Source organism: Poecilia formosa, unplaced genomic scaffold, assembly GCF_000485575.1.
Source record: "Poecilia formosa unplaced genomic scaffold, Poecilia_formosa-5.1.2 Scaffold382, whole genome shotgun sequence".
NCBI classification, from domain to species: Eukaryota; Metazoa; Chordata; class Actinopteri; order Cyprinodontiformes; family Poeciliidae; genus Poecilia; species Poecilia formosa.
The window spans coordinates 512,353-524,394 of NW_006800321.1; the positions used below are offsets into that span (position 1 = coordinate 512,353).

The following is a 12,042-nucleotide window of genomic DNA, read 5'->3' on the forward strand; positions in this document are numbered from 1 at the left end:
TGGGAGAGGCCTTGCTTATGCAGCTCAACAATCCTACCACGTTCAAAATCGGTGAGCTTTTTTGGTTTTGCCTCCAGGTCTTGACAGTGTAAAGACTTGACAGAAAATGACATGGAATCCAGATTTTTGCACAGCTTTTGGCTTTTAAAGACTATGGTCTTAAACTTTTGATCAGCTGAAAAAATCATGTTTGAGTGTAACTGCAGTTTTCAGAAAATTCCCTGCTCAAAAGTTCTTGTCTCTTGCACTGATTTTTTCCTTTAACATTGTGAACCTCTACTTAGAACCTTCTTAAGATCCAATAGTGCAAAATGCAAATTCTTGCAATTTTTTGACTGGTCTTAAGATTTTGTTCAGGAGTGTATCAGCATTTCAAAATAAAACCTACAGAAAGCCCTAACAAACCCCTTAAAGTAGGAAATATGTATGTATTTATTGTTAATCTATTTGTATGTCTTGTTCTTTAAATGACAATTTGTATTATTTAGGCTGCTATTATTATACATTAAATAAGCAAATAATCAAACCAGTAAAAGCACAATAAGAAACTTACTCATAGCAAAATCTTCTGTACCATATCAGCCTCGGGAGATGATTGAAGGATGAAGAGATGCTGATGTCAAGTGTTTTAGGTTCTGACGGGTCTGCAGTTCCTCTCCTGATCATGCATACAGCAGCACACTGCGCCACGATGGACACATTTTTTTAATTGCCTGTGTTCATTCTCACTAACATTATTCAGCCTAGGATTTGCGTCTTCCCTCGCACGTCTGTATCTTTATGAGAGGTTTTACTTCTAAGTACGGTGAACAGTCGGGTCGAGGACGTTGTAAAAAGACGCGGGTTGATGCATAGTGTCTGTCTCTAGGCAACCGTGACAACAGCATCAGTCCATAGCGTTCTGGGGTCCTTTCACTCCCGCAATGACAATGTAGCTGACTTTAATATTTCCTGTGTTTTGTTTTGGTCGTTATTGTTACACTTAGTGTTGATATGTGTGTGATAGGCGTGTCTATCGGACATTTATAGAATACGGAACAAATCGCGTCCCGTATCGGTTCAATACGGGACGCAACATTCAACAGCCAAATACGGGACGATTCCATATTTTAAGGGACGGGTGGCAACCCTAGCTCTGAAGTAAGTACAAGCTAAACCTGCAGGCTTTGCTCTCCGATTATAATAAGACATGGAGTAATTATAAATTATTTCATATTACGTTTTATATGTCTGGTCTTTTAACACTCTGCCCTCCTCATATGTTTCTGTTAGTGAGAGATAATGTTTATGTCAACTATGCTACTTTAGCTCTTCACAGCTAAGCATCGATTTTTAGTGTCACTCAGCACAGTTTGAGTCTTTAATCCATAAAAATTATCTCTGGGTGGTTCTTACAGGATCTGTTTTGCCCAAAAGGTTCCAATCAAATTCCTAAGTCACGTTGCTGACTGATATTTATAGTTTGTGAGATATTCTGATTTGCCTTTTACTTTATTCAAAAAGTGAATATAATTAAATGAAATAAATTGCCTTTTGATTCTAATGTTTTGAATTTCTATGTGTATAAATAACATTTTATATTTATCTCTACAGAGGATGAAACGGCTGATGGATCGGGTCTGGTGGTGTTTTACTTTTTGGAGGATCAGGATCTTTCAGATCTCATCTACCTTCTGATCCGATGGAGCTGCTGCAGGAACACACTGATCCTCCAACAGGATCCTCAGATCCAGGCATCGATGTCTGGTGTCCTGCAACATTTAGATACGTCCTGGTCCAACACACCTGAATTAAATGGCTGCTTAGGACAGTCAAGGTCTCCAGAGTCGTGCTAATGACCTCTGACCTCATGATTTGACTCAGGTGCATTAAAGAAGAGACATCTAAAGGTTGGAGGACACCGACCCTTATGAACTGGAGTTAAAGCCCTGCTGTACAATTTTCACTCAATCATAGTCACATTTACTTGCATACAGTGGAAACTTTACCTGTGTTGAGGTAGATGAGAAGTTAGTGTCTTTAAAACCATTTTGGTTTCCATTTGTTGAAAGTAAATTACAACCATTTAGCCATAGTTTGACCACTGCTTTATGACAGAAAAAAAGTTTGATGTCATAAATAGAGGCATCATTCAATTTATAATGTAGAAAGAAGATGACAAAAGTGTTTCCTGAATTAACTTTAATGTTCATTTCATTGCACACAAAGGACAGATTAACTATTTAAGATTGCAACAAATCTGTTGAATCTGTAACAAAATAGATTCAAATTAACATGGGTGGATTCACAGCTACCTAAAGTTAGCAATGAAATGTCTTAAAACTTACATGGAGTTTCAAATATTTACTATAATCAATTAACAAAAGAAAACACCATAAAGCTGTGTATTTAAATACGACAAATTTATGTTGATTTTCCTGAGCAGCTGATGCACCGACAGACCTGACTTTGACAGACCATCACTGAACCTGAAAATTACTTGAATCATCACAATACAAGTAGAAATTTTTCTTTTCTGGAGGATGTGTGAATAGTCTTTCACGTAGAAAAAATTTACTGTATCATAAATTGTTCCAGAAGTTCTCAAACGATATTTTCTTTTGAAACCATTTTTAAGTAATATAATGGTAATGATTAAATAATAATGCAAGAATACATTCTCAAAGGTCATTAAACTTTAAATTCTAATGAACATTTAACACTGGGACTGGAAGACATTTTTAATATCCAGAATAAATAAAACTAATGAATTTTGAAGTATTTGTAAACAAAGTTGCTTTTCAAAATAAGGGCTAGTCAAGACCGAAGTACCAAACTAAAGACTTTTATCATCCAGTTTTTGGTAGAAAGAAAAAAGAGAAATGATAAATCAGGCCAATGGAAATGATTAAATTTGTTTTAATTTATCATCCGATTAATTGATTTATTGATTATTGTGACAGGCCTATGTGTGAACATTAGACTAAATCCTTAAGTATGTTGAGAAGTCAACATAAATGAAGAACCTTTCAGTTTGTTCTGGTGAATAAAGTCTAGCAGCAGATGATGTTCCTGCAGGTCCAGGTCTACCTTCATTACTGCTGAAGCAACAAAATATGGTTTCAGTGATAGTGACCAACATCTATAACTGCCATAATCTGAAGCTTGCTGACTTTGGTATCATAAAACTATTTCAACCTGGGTTAAAGTTAAGACTGAAGATAGACGATCAAACTGTGTTGACTGACACTAAAAATTCACGCTTAGCTATGATTCTGGCAGGTTAATTTCATAACCTGGCACAATCAAAGCTACAAACCCATTAACAGTAATGGGTTTGTGGTCAGTAAGAGCAGAGGGTTCTATCTGAGTAAATCATTTTATCTACAATATCCAAAGAACTCAGCTGTCTGTGCATGATTGTTGTGAGCTGTCCTTGTTACTCCATGTGTAAACATTGAAATCAAAATGTTTATTTCTCCATTTATCAATTAGGCCTATAACACGTTACAGGTACATTCTAAACTGGATGCTGATTCGTTTTTTGGTGGCCATCTGTCTTTACTCTCATCCATGACAAAATGTACTCCCCATATAATTTTACCTCCAGGAAAAGAGGATAATAAGAAATTGATCTTAGTTTCTATTGTTGAAAGTAAGGTGGCATTTTCTTTTTGATTTTTGAATCCATAGATAGATCCATGGATATTTAATATAAACTCTGTCTGATCAATATCAACTACTAGTAGATAGTAGTTGTGTATTTACAGCTACCATTGGTGTCTGTAAATTGCTGTATAATGCTTCCTCTGAATTTCCCTTGTAGAGCAGCAACCCCTGCTGACCTGTTGCTACCGAAAGACTACCACATCTACTTCCCCCTCGACTCTTTCAGAATGTCGAATTCGTTTCTGTAGCATGTGTTTCTTGGGAAAAAATAAATAAAAAATCTGCCCCCTTATTTTGGCAAAAAAGAAATATTTAATTTGTTTCTAACACCCCTGGCATTAATAGAACAGAAATGAACATGGATATCAGTAACGCGTTACTGACATCGGACCACTTTTTTCAGGAACCAGTAATCTAACGTGTTTCTATTTCAAATCCAGTAGTCAGATTACAGTTACTTAACGAAATCACCATTTTATTTACTCTATGCGTCTTGAGGAGCGACCGCCGTTTCTATGCGACAGCAGCAGCAGCGACAGAAATGTAAACAGTGGAGGGAGCAGAGAGATGCGCATTTCACTGCTGGAAAAACAGGAACTAGTTTGAGTTTCTGTTGCCAAGTCCGATTATTATAAGCGGCTTTGGGCTTGTTTTGTTTCTAAAGTCGCTTGCAGATTTAATGAGTCGCGGGTTGCACTTTTTGGGGCTCGTTTTTGAACGTTTGGGCTTGGAAATAAGCAGAGACACATAATAAATCCCAGAATTTGTCTGTCATCCAGGTCGTTTACGTCAGACTCTCCCTGCCCATTATTTCCCTGATGATGTCTTTGTTAATATATTTGCTGTGAACAACGTCGAGCTTCACGTTGCGCTCCAGAAAACATCGAGACTAATATGAACAGCGCAATGAACGTGAAAACAGCCACGAATGAACGAGTCCGTAAAGTTGCCCAACTAAAACGCCATTATAATCATTATTATTAAGATATGTGTCAAATCTGTGCAGAAGGACAGGGCCGTGGAGAGAGTAGGATATCCCAGTTGTGGAGCCGCAGTAGGAGCGCTATGCCCTGCGCTCTGACACCAAACGCAGGGCCGTAATGCAGAACCTGGAGGCTGGGGCATGGAGCCTTTAAAATCCTTTTTAGAGTTTTCCAGACAATAGTGGAACACACAAATTAAACTTTTTTTGTACTGTTGTAACCATTAAACAATCTCCCTTTCAGTTCAGCCTTGTAAGTGGAAATGCATTGTTGATATTACTATTATAAAATTGTCATGTCGGGTTTTAATTTTCTGACCCACATCCAAGAACACCAGAAAATCAGTTAAATGATGTTTTACAAAGATGGCAATAATCAAGAAAAAGGCAAACAGTTAGTTCCAGGGTTGGATCAGCGCTCTGGGCGGGTGACTGGAGGAGGAGAGATAATGGTGAGTTCACTGGCTGAAGGAAATGGCAATGTGCAGAAAAAATTGAAACATTCTTACTTATGGTGAAGTGATTCAGGACCCAGGGGAGATCTGATGGTTCCAGGGTGGATGTCTTGAAAAGGGGGGGTTGCTGCTGAGCTAACGAGCGATGAAGGCGGCACTGGAGGGCGGATAAGGTCAGACCTGGTTTCTCTGTGGCAGGAGCAAGGAGAACAGCCTACGTGGAGATCTGGGGACATCTGGTCACAACAAGGAGGTAACAGGTACTTGGGCATCTGGTGGGTAAAATCCACCAGCGTCACAAGGAGAGTGGAAAAATGCTGGATGAGAGTTATGGTGCTGGAACTTCAAAACGAAGAGACCACAGCGTCACAAGGAGAGTGGATGAGAAGGAGGTACAAAAAACAATGTCACAAGGAGATCACAAAAAAAGCAATCGCTAGAAATGAACAGGTGGCCTGTAATTCCAAAACTGGCAAAACACTCTGGCACCGAAGTGTAGGCTGCCTCTTCCTCTTATGCTCCTCTAGATGAGATACTTATCTGCAGGTGAATCAGATCAGTGCAACAGGTCCAAGCCCTCCAGGAATAGCCTCCAGGCGACCCCTAGTGCATGGAAGGAAAAGCAGCAACCCCTCCCCCAAAAATATGAACACCCAGGATCCCAACAAAAATAGCTTGCAATTAAGTTTTGCCAAAGATCAATTTAATTTTCACAGGTGGCAGAGTGTTGTTATCAGCAGCTGCTGAAAGAAACTAAAAAAGTTACTTTTAATGTAACTTAGTTACTTGCCAAATCAAGTAATCGGTAAGTTACTTTTTCAAGGAGTAGTCAGTAATCCGAAAAAAGTAACTTTTTCAAAGTAACTAAACTGAACTGTATGAAAGTGCTGCATAGAGCAAGTTTTCACCTCCATTAGTAAACTTTAAGCATATGAATATAACTGATTAGCTTAACAGAACTGAGTTATTCACACTCTGCATAGCTTTATACTCTGATTTCTTTCCCTTTAATGTAGGCTCTATTGCCAACAAAATAGGTCTTTTCTCCTCTTTTCCAAGCCTCCTCTACAGCTGGCCATACCTTGCTGTGGGTTTCTCTATCCACTGCCTCAGAAGAAGCCTCCTTGAAGAGGAGCCAGTTGTTCTTCAGGTAGACCCACTTCTTGGTTCCCTTCCACAAGGCGCCTCTCGCAGTTCTGGACGTAAACCAGATGATCACTGGCCCCTGTGTGGTGGTGCCTCCATCCTGGTGCTTTCTCACTCTGTGGACCACATTGATTGCAGAGACAACTTAGCCTCCGGTCGCGGCAGCACCTCACAGCAGATTTCTTCAACACGGCTTCGAATATTGTTATCACCTTTTTCTGGAACACCGTGAAGTCTGAGATTGAGCCTCCGGCTGTAGAAGTCTGCTTCGTCCATTTTAAATCTGAGAACGTCGACCTTTCTTTGCAGGAGTGAGCACTGATCCTTCAGGGCGGTATTCTGCCACTTTAAATCCGCCACTTCTTTATGACAGAACTTCAGATTTCTTTACCCCTTCAATCTGAAGCGTATTATGTTTGACAACTTCATCAGTTTGATCAGCTATTGTTTATCTTTCTAGTTACAGCCATAGTGTCCTCATCTTCATTGTATTTGGTTTTGTTTTATTAATTTCTTGCCTGTGTAGCTTGGCGTTTCTTCAGGGAAGAGGTACATTCTTCTCTGTCTTTAGATGGGCATGCACATGAGTGAATCTCTTCAACAATCCTTTTGTCTTTAATTATATCAATTTTCATGTTTCAATCTGTGAAGACGTCTTTGCTATGTTTGTTGATGGTATTCTGAGCAAAGGATGTAGCTAGAGGCTAAGTCATGAGCTAGTCTCGCCACGTTTATAGCATGCGGCTCTAAAAATTCATTAAAAGTGCAGGCTTATCTGAAACAGTCTTCTGCTTCTTTCAGTTGGTGAATCAGTTGTCCTCAAATATTTGGTGGAGATAAAATGTATTTTTTAAATGTAGATTTGCAGCAAAATCGGCTCAGGCATTTAAAGTTCAAAGGCACCAGCCGCCATCTTGCATGGTCACGCTGGATCTGATGTTGTTCTGGTGACACAGGCCAGTTGCCTCCATTTCCAATCAGCACACCAATTAGGAGCTCTGAAACAGAGATGTTAGACCCAGACGAAAGGCCGTAACACAAATATTTTTTTATATAAATGTTATACCCCTTAACCGTAAAAATGTCTACCTATTTTCTAATTTAAAACATTATCAGAAATGTGTTATGATCATTTAAAAATGAGCATCTGTGAAGCCTATTTGCTGTTTTGTTTTCTTCTGTAAAATCAGACAAATGTGCCAGGAGGCTGACATAATGGATCAACATTTACCTTCTTGTTTTCCATCACAAAACAAAAGAAACATTGGAACACACATAGATTTTCATTTTATCCTTGAGGAATGAGGAAAAGGATGTCCTGTGGTGTTTCCCAAGAGCTGCATAGCTGGAACCTCCCATTCCACAACAATAGGAAAGGGCTGGCCAGTCACTGTTCTTCACCTCATAAATCACTTCAGTATTCCTGTTTGAAAAAGAATTCAGTCCTTACTGGCACATGCTGAGGGAAGTAAATACCATCCAGTCTCAAAATCTTAATCAATATGTCACTGTTTAAGAAAACTTTTTGATACAAGTGGAGCAATAGTCAAAACAGAGAAAGATAAATGGCGACATCTGGTGTCCCCATAAAGGAAAAGCTCTGTGTTTCTCTGGAAAGACACATCTATCGGCACAACTCAAGCACAGTTAAACCAAAAGAGTATTGATACTCTAGATTTAGATATTTTTTCAATCATGTGGTTTGCTTTTGTCAGGAAATAAAATTAGTATCTCCCAAAAAAACATAAATGGAGATGTAAATTCAAATTCAAAAATACCTTATTAATTTCAAAAGGAAATTAAGTGAATTCATGCAATATAATTTAAAAATATGCATCTTGTCTCATCACTCTTATCTATTAATTATTTTTAAATTGTATTACACACATTTTTTATCCTCTTCTCAATGTTATTTTTGTTTTGTTTTCCTTATTCCAATTATCCTTCTTAACATTGCTAAGGAGCTTTCTTGCTAACTTTCCTCATTTTGATGATGTTTTCCTTATTGATGAACTCCAAAACTGACTCAGGCTCTGACTTAATTGGGTGTACAAATTGCCTAAAATTCTCTTCTGACAAATTCCTTTATTTCCCACAATCCTAATAGAGGGTTAGAGTTTTATGAGCTAGTTGGGCACCTAGCTCTGTTTCTTCTCCATCCAGGAAATCTCAACACTATGGGAGGATGTCCACCATACAACACACCTGTCAGTGTGGGACAGAGGATGGCAGTCTTATATTGGTTCATCCCGCAAAGTCAGAGAGTCGCTCCTGAGTCAGCAGAGCATCCTGCGCATTGATAGCATGAGGCTGCACTGAATTTAACTGTAATCAAATAGAATCCGTTCATCATAATGCTCCAAAAGCACAACTGTAGCCAATGTAACAGTTTAAGTCCTATATGCGCAGCTATCCAAAATGAGAATATACCCGATCATCAGTGCCTGCCATTGTTCGGGAAAAAGTAAAAATAAGTCGAACTCAACTTATTACCAGACTCAGCTGCTGATAAAGAAGTCTGGAATAATGTTGTCTTTTTAGTTCTTTTAATAATGCATAACAGACTTTGTCCATATTTACGTGAATATAGATAATGAAGCCTGTAAGTTGTGAAGCATTCTCACTTACGTTTCACTTACATTTTCGCTATATAAGTGAAACGTGACTAGTCGATGTCGACTTTTATCATGTTGACGTTGACTTTAAAAAAAATATGAAGTTGTGTACAGGAGCCTGGTGAGGGACTTTATCTGGTGCCATAGAAACAGCAAACAGCTAAATGCATCCAAGACAAAGGAAGCGGTCATTGACTTCAGGAGGAAGCAGGCTGTCCACGACCAGTTCTGATAGGAGGGGTGGAGGTGGAGGTCGTGCAGACCTATAAATATCTTGGCCTGTACCTGGAAAACAAGTTGAACTGGACAAGTAATACAACAGATCTAAAAGAAGGTCCAGACCAGGAGGCTGAGATCCTTTAACATCTGTGGAAAACTACTGGGGTTGTTTTACCTGTCTGTTGTCTTGTTACACGCCAAGGTGTGCTGAAATGGAAGCATCTCTGAACACTGCTAGGAACACTGGACTTTGCAACATTGCAGAAACTCAAGGCTATTATGGACAATGCCAGTCACCCTCTGCACACTGCCATCAGCAGCCAGGAAATAAGATTCAGTGGGGAACTGCTTCTTCCAAAGTGGAAGACCAACAGACCGAGAAACTCCTTTGTCCCTCGTGCAATTAAACTCTTCAACTCCTCACTGGAGGTCGGAAGGAGGCTTAACTGGAGTGTAGCAGAAACCGAGGGACTATAGGATCGGGCTGTTCATGTATTTAATAAACAGACAAACATTAATTTAAGTATTAGATGTATGGGTGCAGAGGCCATGCTAGACTTTTTTGTCTGTCATATTGACACAGCATTAAAAAAAATCGGTCATGTACTATTTTTACCCGTCAAATTGTAATTATATTAACATATATTTTAGCCGCAGTTTTATGCAGTTTAGTTAATATTCACCTACACTCTTAGAAATGGCTGTAAAATTACAGTGAAATTCCAGCAGTAACTGTTATTCCAAAATACGGTAGGATATTGTCAATTTGATGTCTTCTTCTGTTGTCACAATAAAGACTGATGACTGGCAGTAAACTACCACAAAATAATTGTACAATACAGTTTTTTTCCTGGGCAAGACATTTTACCTATATTTGCATCTTAGAGAACCAGCATTTAAAGTCAATATTAAACGGAAAGAAAACATAATTTACATAATAAATCTTTTAGGGAATGAATCGAAATCTACAGAGTGTTCAATCAAAAGTGTTAGATTACCAGTGTTGGTGTTGTATGTTAAAACTACAATGTTAATTAAACACTTGCTTAGTCAAATTTAAAGATAGGTTTGTCAGTTTCCCTAAAGAAATAGTGTTTGCTAAAGAGTTGCTCCCACAATCGCAACGTATCTGTGACGTCACGTGTTTACCCGGGAGACAGCAGTATGACGTCTTGTCTGGATCTTATCATAACAAGGTAAGTTCCCGAAAGCTATTAAAACTTTGGTCTTTATGTTCTATCTTTAATGTATTTATGTAATGTAATGGTGATGTATTGTCTCAATGTTTGTAAACCCCTGGCAGACATTATACCACAATGTATGCTGTGTTTGTACTGTTATGTATTCTGTATCTCAATAAAGATCTATTAAAACAAAAACAAAACAAAAAAAACAAGGTAAGTTCCATATTAAGATCATCATGTTTTTGATTATTTTTTATGAATGCATTAACTTTCTGTTTGCGCAAGAGTATCAACTTATGCTTAACAATTAACACACCTGAATCAAATGAAAGGCTGGTTAGCAGGTTTGTTCAGAGCTGATCCTGGTCTGTCGGAATAAAGATGCATTGAAAAGTTGCAGGACGGTAGCTCTCGAGGACTGGACGTGAGCACCCTTAGTTTATTGTTTTTGTTAGCAGTTAAAGCTAGCCAAGCAGGTGTAGCATGGGGTGTCGGGTGGTTAAACAAACATTAAAACTGTCAGAAAGGCAGTTTGAGTTAACATTATTTACCTGCGGAGTCGTTTTCTTGAAGTTTTCGGCTATAGACGGCATAATGGGGAAAGTGGCTGTGCTGGACCGGTGGTTTGATCTATGCGAGCAAAGCTATGCCAAAATGTTTTTGCCTCTATAAATAATAATGATAATAAATAATGACATATTGGCTGCCTCTTTTTTTCTTCATTAGTACGTCATGTTGGTGACTGAAGCCTGTTATGATGACTTCAACACATTTCTTCTGACAGGTTGGTAGAAGAAATGCTGTCCAGAATGTTTCTATAAGCTGACTAATTTCTGTAATGCCTAACGTCTGAGTTGTGTTCATGGTAATTATTTCTGACATTTTTATGCTTTATGTTGTAGGTGGTGAAAAATGCTCTCCAGGGTAAACCTGCTGGACAAAGTATTTTGAATGACTGTGATGGTGACGCACACACACACACACACAGGTGGGTCTGGTTAGTTTTGCTCACACTTCTCTTTAAAATGTTTATTTATTATCCTAATGTGTCTGTTATTTATCCTGTTGTTCCTCCAGGCTGGGAAAACCAGGCATTCTTCTGTTGGTTCATGTGCTTCATCCTACATCCAAAGGCCACAAGAAGAATCAAAAACAGCTCATGTCAAAATGTGGACCATGTTGTCAGATATGTGCAGGTATGTGGTTATTCTAATGATCCTACTTCTTTGTAGAAACACTTTCTCATTGGCTTTGTTTGCTATCTGAATGTAGCTGTTCTGCTAAATATATTTAATAATTTTTATCATTCGTCTTATCATTATGTCAAAGATGCAAGCCTGTGTTGAAGCCTTCCTCATTGCCATGCAACCAGGACAGCCCTTCCTAAAGCATGTTGGTGAAAACAAGAGCAGCACCAAAGACACTTCACCATCAGTAATCACAAGATCATCCAAGGTAGCTTTTGATGAACTTTCAAAGCACACTTCACCTTCAGGGCAAAGCACCATGAATTCCTCTACAACTTCTGTAAATTAATCCAGCCTACAGTTTTCAACATTGATGTGACTTGCACGACAATTGAGGAGTTTAAGATCCTTGCTTTTCACTGGCAGAGTGAACACTCTTTATTATGATGATCATTTAAATGCATACAGGTGCTGGTCATAAAATTAGAATATTATGATAAAACTAATTATTTTCCATAATGTCATGATAAAAATTAAATTGTCATATATTTTAGATTCATTGCACACCAACTGAAATATTTCAGGTCTTTTATTGTTTTAATTTTG

The 12,042-nt window shown here is 38.3% G+C and overlaps 1 long non-coding RNA gene across 1 annotated transcript; it reads left to right on the forward strand.

Annotated features, from left to right (window-relative positions):
• Window positions 1-10,052: 10,052 nt before the first annotated feature.
• LOC107833433 (uncharacterized) lies at window positions 10,053-11,847 on the forward strand. Its single transcript, XR_001659178.1, has 3 exons — window positions 10,053-10,261; window positions 11,152-11,237; window positions 11,327-11,847. It is a non-coding gene; the product is annotated as an uncharacterized LOC107833433 (long non-coding RNA).
• The last annotated feature ends 195 nt before the right edge of the window (window positions 11,848-12,042 follow it).